Raw genomic sequence first — 8,778 nt, 5'->3', positions numbered from 1 at the left:
CATATGTGTCAAAAGTATGAAACTACCAGAAAGTATTTATACAAAGAGTTTCCTGAAAATTATGTATGGGATAAACAACTACGGATATGGAAGGAAAGAAAAAAGGATAGTTGTATCATGCATTGTAAGAACAAATCCAAAACAAGGAGAAAGATATGCATTTGCTACTAAACCATGTTAGAGGACCAACATTTTTCGAGTCTTTAGTACTTGTCAATGGAAAGAGATTATTGACATTTCAAGAAGCAGTACAATAAGTGAGACTCTTAGATTCTGACCAAGCTATAATAGAATGTTTAGATGAAGCAGCATCGTTTGAGATGCCATATGCTTTCCGAAAACTTTTTGCAACATTATTAGTGTATTGTGAACCTACTGACGTGTGAAAATTGTGGGAAAAATATTCTCAGGTATTATCAGAAGACTATAGAAAAGATGAGCCAATAAATTTGGAATATCATATTCAATCACTAGTAAAAAGTTGGCCTTCAATGACAGCTAAATTCTGTCATTAACATAATTCATGACAATTATCTAATTGTCATCTATTAAGGCATCAAGACAGAGGAGAAGATGACAAATTTGAAAACTTGTCATCAATTCATTTTCATCTACCATTATAATTTGTCATGAATAGATTTTCCATCACAATTAATAATTGTCACGGAAAGTCATTTAATTACAATTTAAGTGTCACTGAAACAATCAAATATTTTTGTCATCCTGTCAATAAATACCTAAAGATGATAGTTTATAAATTGTCATGAACTAGTATTTAACGACAGTTAAAGATTGACGTGAATTTTTTTTTAACGATTATTTATAACTGTCATGAAAACTTTTGTAGTGATAATTTTAGTAGTCAATATTGTTAGTTTTAACAATCACGAAAAATTGTATAATGACAACTTAAAAATGTCATGCAACATTAAATAATGACATTCAATATATGTCACGTAAAGGTTTACAATGACAATTTAAAACTATCATGATATACTTACTAATGTCAACATTTAATTGTCAAGAAACAGTTTTAAATGTTTTTTTTTTGTCACGAAACCTATTTTGTTGACATTTATAAATGTAACTTTTCATATAAATTTGTTTTGAAATGTTTCTAAAAATCGATTTCCGTAGTTGTACCTATACTTGTCAATTGTGACGTATTTTACATACAAAAACATATATATCCATTAGTACACCAACCCACCTACAAATTAAAGTGTATACATATAGTAAATTATATATACATCAACGAAGGTTTTTCATGTCCATCAACCCCGTACATAAACAAACTATACCAAGTAACTACTAACCCAACAAAAAATGGCCCCAACAGTCATCTTTTAAATATCGCAATAACTACCCACCATGGTTCTCCAGACTCTTATTGGAAGACCTAAGCAATGGACAAAAACCTCAAATATTTCACAATATTATATGCAAAAGGTCAAACTACATCTAATGTAGCTAACATATTACGATTATATGTTGTTAGAGTTCATACCGTGTAAATGTGAAATGTCAAACTACAAAATGAAGCTAACATATTACAGAAACGCTCGGCCCTGCTTCCTTCAACCCTCGCTCCCACATGTTGAACAACATATTCAAAACAAATAATTAAGAAAACATGAATCTAACTTCGGCAAATATACACAAAAATGGAGAACCTAAACTTTCAAATCTCTTACACTGAGTTTACTTCTTCTTTCTACTCATTGTAAAGGTTAACATAGTAGAAAAGAAAATTATATTTCAAACCTTTGGAATCAACACACTTTCATAGCTTTTATGTAGTGCCAAAGAGCTAACAATCACAATACGCACCTAAGATCTTTTTCTTTCCTTCAAATCACTCACACAAAACCCTACTTTCACAAAAACAAAGACGCAAAAAGACTATTTCAAACGGTTTTTGAAATTCTCAAAATACTAAAAACTTTACCCAAATAAAACTGATTTAGGAACAACACAGATGTTGAACACTAACAAACAAAAACAATCTACTTATCTAAACCTTAATTGGCTATCTTTGCTGCAAGATAGCTAGAAAATTATCCAACTAGACTTCCAACTATATGCATGACATAAATATAACAATAAGTCTTAATTGGCTATCTTTGCTGCAAGATAGCCACACAATTATCCAACTAAACTTTAAACCACACAATTATCCAACGAGACATTATATTATATGAATGACACATATAAATACTAAGTCTTAATTGGCTATTTGCACAATCTTACATAACCAAGTCAAGCCTAAAATCAATGCACGATATTCACAAAAAAGACCACATAAGTAATTAGAATGGGAGAGAAAGACAACCAGAAACAAGATATGAACACACCAATCTAAACAACATAGCTTTAACAAACACAAACGAAACGGAAACATTATCTACCACATTTCTCACAGCAATAACAAGCTTTCACAATTAGTAAAAGTAATGAAAGGAAAGAATATCAAAGACAAAAAAGTTTGAACACACTCCACTATTGCCAAACTGATAACTTGCGAAGAATGATAGAAAATATAAACTAAAACAGAGGGAGGGATAGAACAAATGAAAACTAAGTGCTTCCTCCCCTCCCAATAATAAAATTAAGGGAATTATCACCCTCTACCTTTTGCACTATATATATGTACATCCTTTTCTCTCATTCAATTCAATGCAATTTATTGTTTTAGCAATCATTCTGATCTCCTCCAATGTAGTACCCATATATTTTATTTTCTTTCTCCACACCAAAATGAAACGAAACTATATAGATATACATTCTCCATTCCTTCAGAAGACATGAAAACATAATGCCTAACTAATTTTATGGGGTGGTAAATGACACAACGAATAATTCTACAATGACCAACATGCTTCTCAAGATCATACGATATGTTTCAGCAATATAGTCAATACCATGAGGCTTTAACAGTGACCAAGAACCATACCTCAATATACCGTTACAGTATATGTGGTTCATGCCAAGGCTATTGCCCAAAAGTAGTCGATCAAACAAGCTCAACAAAAATTTTCAATCTCCAACATGTTGCAGCCAACAAAACGACAATGAGTTACTTGAACGGGGAAGCCAAAAAACAAGATAGCACATATACTACGAAACGTATATGTGTGAGCGTATGAACTCTGCCAACTCCCTCCTAATCACATCCAAGTGCTCCTGTGTGTAACACTGCGGTGCCCCTTTCATCTATACATATTTATATCAAAGTCAAAGCAATGCAATATGAGAATATATATTATTATTCAAACAGTCACACTATGCTATATACGTACGCATTCTGGGATTGTTATGTTACGAGCGAAGACTATATCACGCATGAACCGCATGACATAATATCCACATTCTACTGCATTCGGTTGTTTTGGGCATTGTGAATATGACATATAAATAATACACCGCAATGAATAAGTTACATATATATGCAGGCAAATAATTGAACTCGAAAAACACTTTATCGGTACATGCTTCAGAGCAAATAGTTTTTTCTGTATATTTCTTACAGCCCTACACCAAGTGACTCATATAAGATATTTCATCATTATATATGCTAAGAAATATTCAATACTACATGAGGAGGCATGCAATACACTTACATGGTGATGACACTAAGAATATCGTCTGTCAGGCGATTTCTTATCGAGTTAAGAAAATATGTCATATTCTTTGCGGGAGACATCACTATCAACGTCCAATGATCTCTACAAAGTCAAGTTAATAATTACTTATTGGCACATACGAAATATTTATCTATGGCCAATACAAAAACTTACCCGGAATGATATGGAAACATCAGCAGTTGGTTCAACTCCAATTCTGAGAGTCTTTTAGTCAATACTTGCACGCAGTTTTCTTTAGACAGATTAGTTATAGAAGTGGCCCCAGCATCCAGAAACTTGTACGGACTTTATTCATTTTCATTGCCCAACGATCTATGTAAGAACCTATACAAAGGCGTTGAAAGTTCGGTATTTAATAAAGCAATATATTGATCAACATAACGTACTCTACCACCAACAGAAAATCAACTTGAAAGCAATTAGCTTACGTTGTGTAGGCATCAATGCGCAAAGTAGTTGTCGGTTCTATATGAAACAACTTCTGTACATCATCCACCATGATAAACAACTTATGTTCATGACCGAACACATCCAAGATAATATGATAATCAACTACGAGATGTTACCTTCTCTTTATCGGATATGACTGGACTTTGTGGTCATAATATATGTGAACCTATTTCTTGCGAGAGAATATCATTTCCTCCATGCGTCGGAAATTGGAAGTCGAGAGTCGTCATCAACCACCACGTCCATGGACACTTTCACGTTTCCATCATTCCTCTCAGATTCAAATATAGTGCTTACAGCGACAACATTATCAATGAACCCAAGTGCCAGACGACAATAAGTTCCCTCCTGTATCAAAATCATTATTTATAAGCAGTTAACGAAGTTATATTTCTTGTTTCCTTAAATTGAAAAGCTGCTGAACACTTACCTTGAACTTCAAAGTTTCTTCCCTGTCCAATATCTTCAAGTGAACACATAAAGTAACATCAGTAAGTATTGGTAACTGCATGCATTACATTTCTTATAAGAAAACTTGGTAAACATAAACATTTACCTCATCTATATTCTCCTTTTTTAAAACCTTTTCATCTCGCTCATGGTTCGATAAAGTACTACGCTTTGATTGAGGAGATTTTTTTGAAGCATTTTTAGATGGTGTGGTACGCTTTGACTGAGAAGATTTCTTTGGAGCGTTTTTAGATGGTGTGGTACGCTTCGGTTTAGGAGATTTTTTTGGAGTCTTCTTAGCCGACGTGCCATGTTTTGATTTTGGGGAACCTTTTTCATGCTTCTTCAGTTTCACTTGAAGTTCTTTCACAAGAGCTGTCATTTGATCATACTCTTCGATGTCCACCTTTTTCTCTCCTACTGGGGGCGTTGAGTGTTTGGTTGGATTATGGAAGTATTGGGTTTTTGTTATGTCCCGACCTACTGCTCTAACAAGTCTGGGCCGATCCCGACTGCCTAGTGCGATGGATAACAAATCCCCATCTTTGTCCACATTCTCTTCTTCCAAGTCTTGCATTATCATGAGATCATCCTATAATTATAATAGCAAATATAAGTTCAAACAATTATTATTCGTGCTTAACAATTAATATAACACTTACTATGCGCTCTACGACTTTCTATGTCGGTTAATGCACAATCTTCCTCTCGCGATTTGTTCGGGTCTTCTTCCCTAAGATGCAACGATCTGATGATCTCTCATGTGATGCATCAATTTTCTACACACATAGTTAAATTTAGTTAATAAGTATTGCTTAAAATGTTATAATATATATATAACGTACCAATTCCTCAGCAAGGTTTGCATAACCCTTCCGCGACATGCAATGGTTTATACACGTGTTTTTTATACTTTTCTTTGTTCGTCTCATTTTGTCTCTGCATAAAGGCGTTAATGTATCGGTGTACTACATTTTTTGATATAGAACATATATAGATGATGTGCAAAGTATCCATATTCTAATTCGTCCTTCAAAGTCTTCAGTCAATCTAGATTTCACGAACACTTCCCAATGTTCTTGCGAAATATGCGAGTAGTCTTCCGGAGGAGCTTTTAATTTATCAGGATCGTTTATGAATAGTTTAATAAACTTTTTCGTGAGCCTGTACTTGGAGTTTCTAAAAGCAATCCCAACCACTTAAATTAGATTTTTTTCTTGGTTCTATAATCAACTACAAATCCACCCTATATGGCCAATACAAACCGTTTAACATCAGTGTTCATATGTAAACCAAGTATAGCTAGCTAAAAAATTATAAAGATACCTGTATCAAGTCATAGATTTTCTCCTTCGTCTCAGATGGAACCGATTTCCATGTTTCGTATATTATGGGAATATGGTGTCGTACACTTATTCCAATAAAAGTCTTCAATTTCGTCACATTATATCCAATCGGTTGCCCTTTCACCTTATACTTAATAACCCGCCGGTGACCTTCGCTGCTAATTCGTGTAATCTCGTGCAACCCCGAAGGTCCACACTTCTTCCTCGTCTTGCTAGTTTCACCTACATCTGTCATTCTGTCGTTCTGGTACAAATTCTCTTTAGTTACGTGGAAAATTGCACTACCGAAAGAATTCAATGTAAAGATAACCAATAATAGTAATTGAACATTAAATAAGACAATAAAATAAAAACTCAGTAATATTACTAATATTACATTAACACACAGCAAATGGAAATAGAATACGTGAACTCAATATAGTCTAATGTGAACAAAGTGATGCATGATAACAAAATAATTTAAAACAAGGCCTTCTAGTATATCCCCTTAGACCGATTGCCTACGGGAAACAAAAAGACAACAGTTCACACGTGTTAGAATTTTATTTATACAACAACAAATAAAAAATTATAAAATATTGTATATACGTACTCAATACATAATTAAATATCAACTCATGTGCCTTCACAATCTTCTCTTGTATATAGTGGGCCATTTTCATCAACTTCAGCTGATGGTGTGTCCTTCGAGATTGAAGTATAGTGCAACGAAGAATCATCAAGATCATCCTTGGAATAAGTGTAACTTAAGTCTTTCAGTGGGGGTGTCACTACGATTGACCATTGTACATCACTTGGATCTTCTACATAGAAAACCTGCCTAGCTTGTGATGCCAGTATGAATGAATCTGACATGTGTCCAATACGATTCAGATCAACTAATGTAAATCCAAGTTCGTCTGTTCTAACACCGTTGTGGTTTTCAACCCAACCACATTTAAATAGTGGAAGTTTAAATGTGTTGTAGCTAATCTCTCATATCTCTTGAATGACCCCATAGAATGACATGTCTCCAACTATTGGATTCTTATCTTTTGTACTAGACTCTTGAATTATCGTGGCAACTAAGCTTACCCCACTATTTTGGAAACTTCTAATGTTGTCACGTTTTTTTGTGCTATAAGAACATCCATTCATCCTATAGTCGTCATACATCCTAACCTCTGGGTTAGGCCCATGAGCCATCCAGCGCAAGGTTTTCGAAATGCATTTACCGTCTGTAATTTCGCTCATCATCTATGGAAAGGAAAAAAAAAGACTCATCTGATTATACTGCATGTCTATCAAGTGTATAAGATATCTGAATCATGGACATTGTTCACCTTATCACGCATCCAGTTGCTGAAGCTTCTGGTGTGTTCATTCTAAAGTCACTTCATATTATTTGACCTACTTGGATTTTCCTCTTTCAAGTGTTTCATGTGTTGTCTGCAACAAATATTGCGTGTTATGAAAATCTTCAACTGAATATACTTAAGAGATTGAAATCTTAATACCTTCGATATGGTTCCACTTCTTCAGTGTTCTCCAATACATAAATATGAGCTTCTTTTAGATGATCAACACTCGACTTTACGTATGATCCAGCTAATAAAGGCCTATCACGGAGACTCTCTTCTACATTGTTTTGAGAGCCCAGTCCAACTACATCTAGTCCAAAGAGAAATTCAGTGCAAAATTCAAAATTTCCTCCACTATATAACTGTGCAATACTTCCTTTAGGACGATTTCTATTTTGCACATATCCCTTCAATAATTTCATATATCGTTCAAATGGATACATCCACCTTAAATAGACAGGCCCGCAAAGTTTAACTTCTCTCACAAGGTGAATAGTAAGATGCACCATTACATTGAAAAATGAAGGTGGGAAGTACTTCTCCAATAGACATAATGTAACCACTATATCATCTTACAATTTATCCAATTCTTCAACAATCACAGTTTTAGAACATATTCGGTTGAAGAATAAACACAACCTGATAATGGTATATCGCACATGCTTAGGTAGAACTGAGTGTAGTGCGATTGGAAGTAGTTGTTGCATCAAAACATGACAATCATGAGATTTCAGCTAGTTGAGTTTTAAGTCTTCTAAAGAGACAAAACTTCAAATGTTCGAGGAGTACCCTTCAAGAACTTTGACATCATACAAAGTCTTACATACAGTTCTTTTCTCCTCTCTCGATAATGTGTGACAGACAGGAGGTATATAAGTTCTTTTCCCTTTCGTTACTGGCGCAAGTTCAGTGCGAATATTCAATTCAACCAGGTCAAGCGTAGCATTTATTCCATCTTTACCTTTTCCTGGAATGTCCAATAATGTTCCCATGATATTTATACACACATTCTTCTCGATATGCATTACATCCAGACAGACATGCAACCTATTCCAATATGGGAGTTGAAAAAATGCAGATTTTTTCTTCCAATACCTATTGGCAGTTTGCCAACTCAACTTATTGTCGTCTTTCTTGCCCTTTATGAAGTTCATGTCAGTAAGTATTCTAAAAATAGCATCTTCCGACAAAAGTTGCGGAGCATTTGCACGCTCTTGCTTACCATTAAATGCTTTTTTCTATTTTCTATATGGATGATATCTTGGTAAAAATCTTCTATGTCCCATGTACACATTTTTTCTCATGAACCAACCATATTGAAGAAATGTTAGTACCACATATCGGGCAAGCTTTATAACCCTTCATAGTGCATCCACATAAGTTTCCATATGCTGGAAAGTCATTAATAGTCCGCAACAAGACAGCTTTTAGAATAAACGATTCTTGTTTGTGCGCATCATAACACTGAACTCCATCTTCCCACAAAAGTTTCAAGTCCTCAATCAACGGAGCTAGATATATATTTATATCGTACCCCTGTTGTTTCAG

At 34.4% G+C, this 8,778-nt stretch overlaps 1 pseudogene; it reads right to left on the bottom strand.

Moving 5' to 3' along the window:
- Positions 1-6,505: 6,505 nt before the first annotated feature.
- Positions 6,506-8,255, bottom strand: LOC148211318 (uncharacterized; annotated as a pseudogene).
- Positions 8,256-8,778: the final 523 nt, after the last annotated feature.

The sequence above is a fragment of the Momordica charantia genome (assembly GCF_013281855.1).
Source record: "Momordica charantia cultivar OHB3-1 chromosome 5 unlocalized genomic scaffold, Mcharantia_2.0 BLBB01000005.1, whole genome shotgun sequence".
Lineage (NCBI taxonomy): Eukaryota > Viridiplantae > Streptophyta > Magnoliopsida > Cucurbitales > Cucurbitaceae > Momordica > Momordica charantia.
The sequence above is the reverse complement of the archived record's forward strand: the minus strand, read 5'-3'. Positions and strand labels throughout refer to the sequence as shown.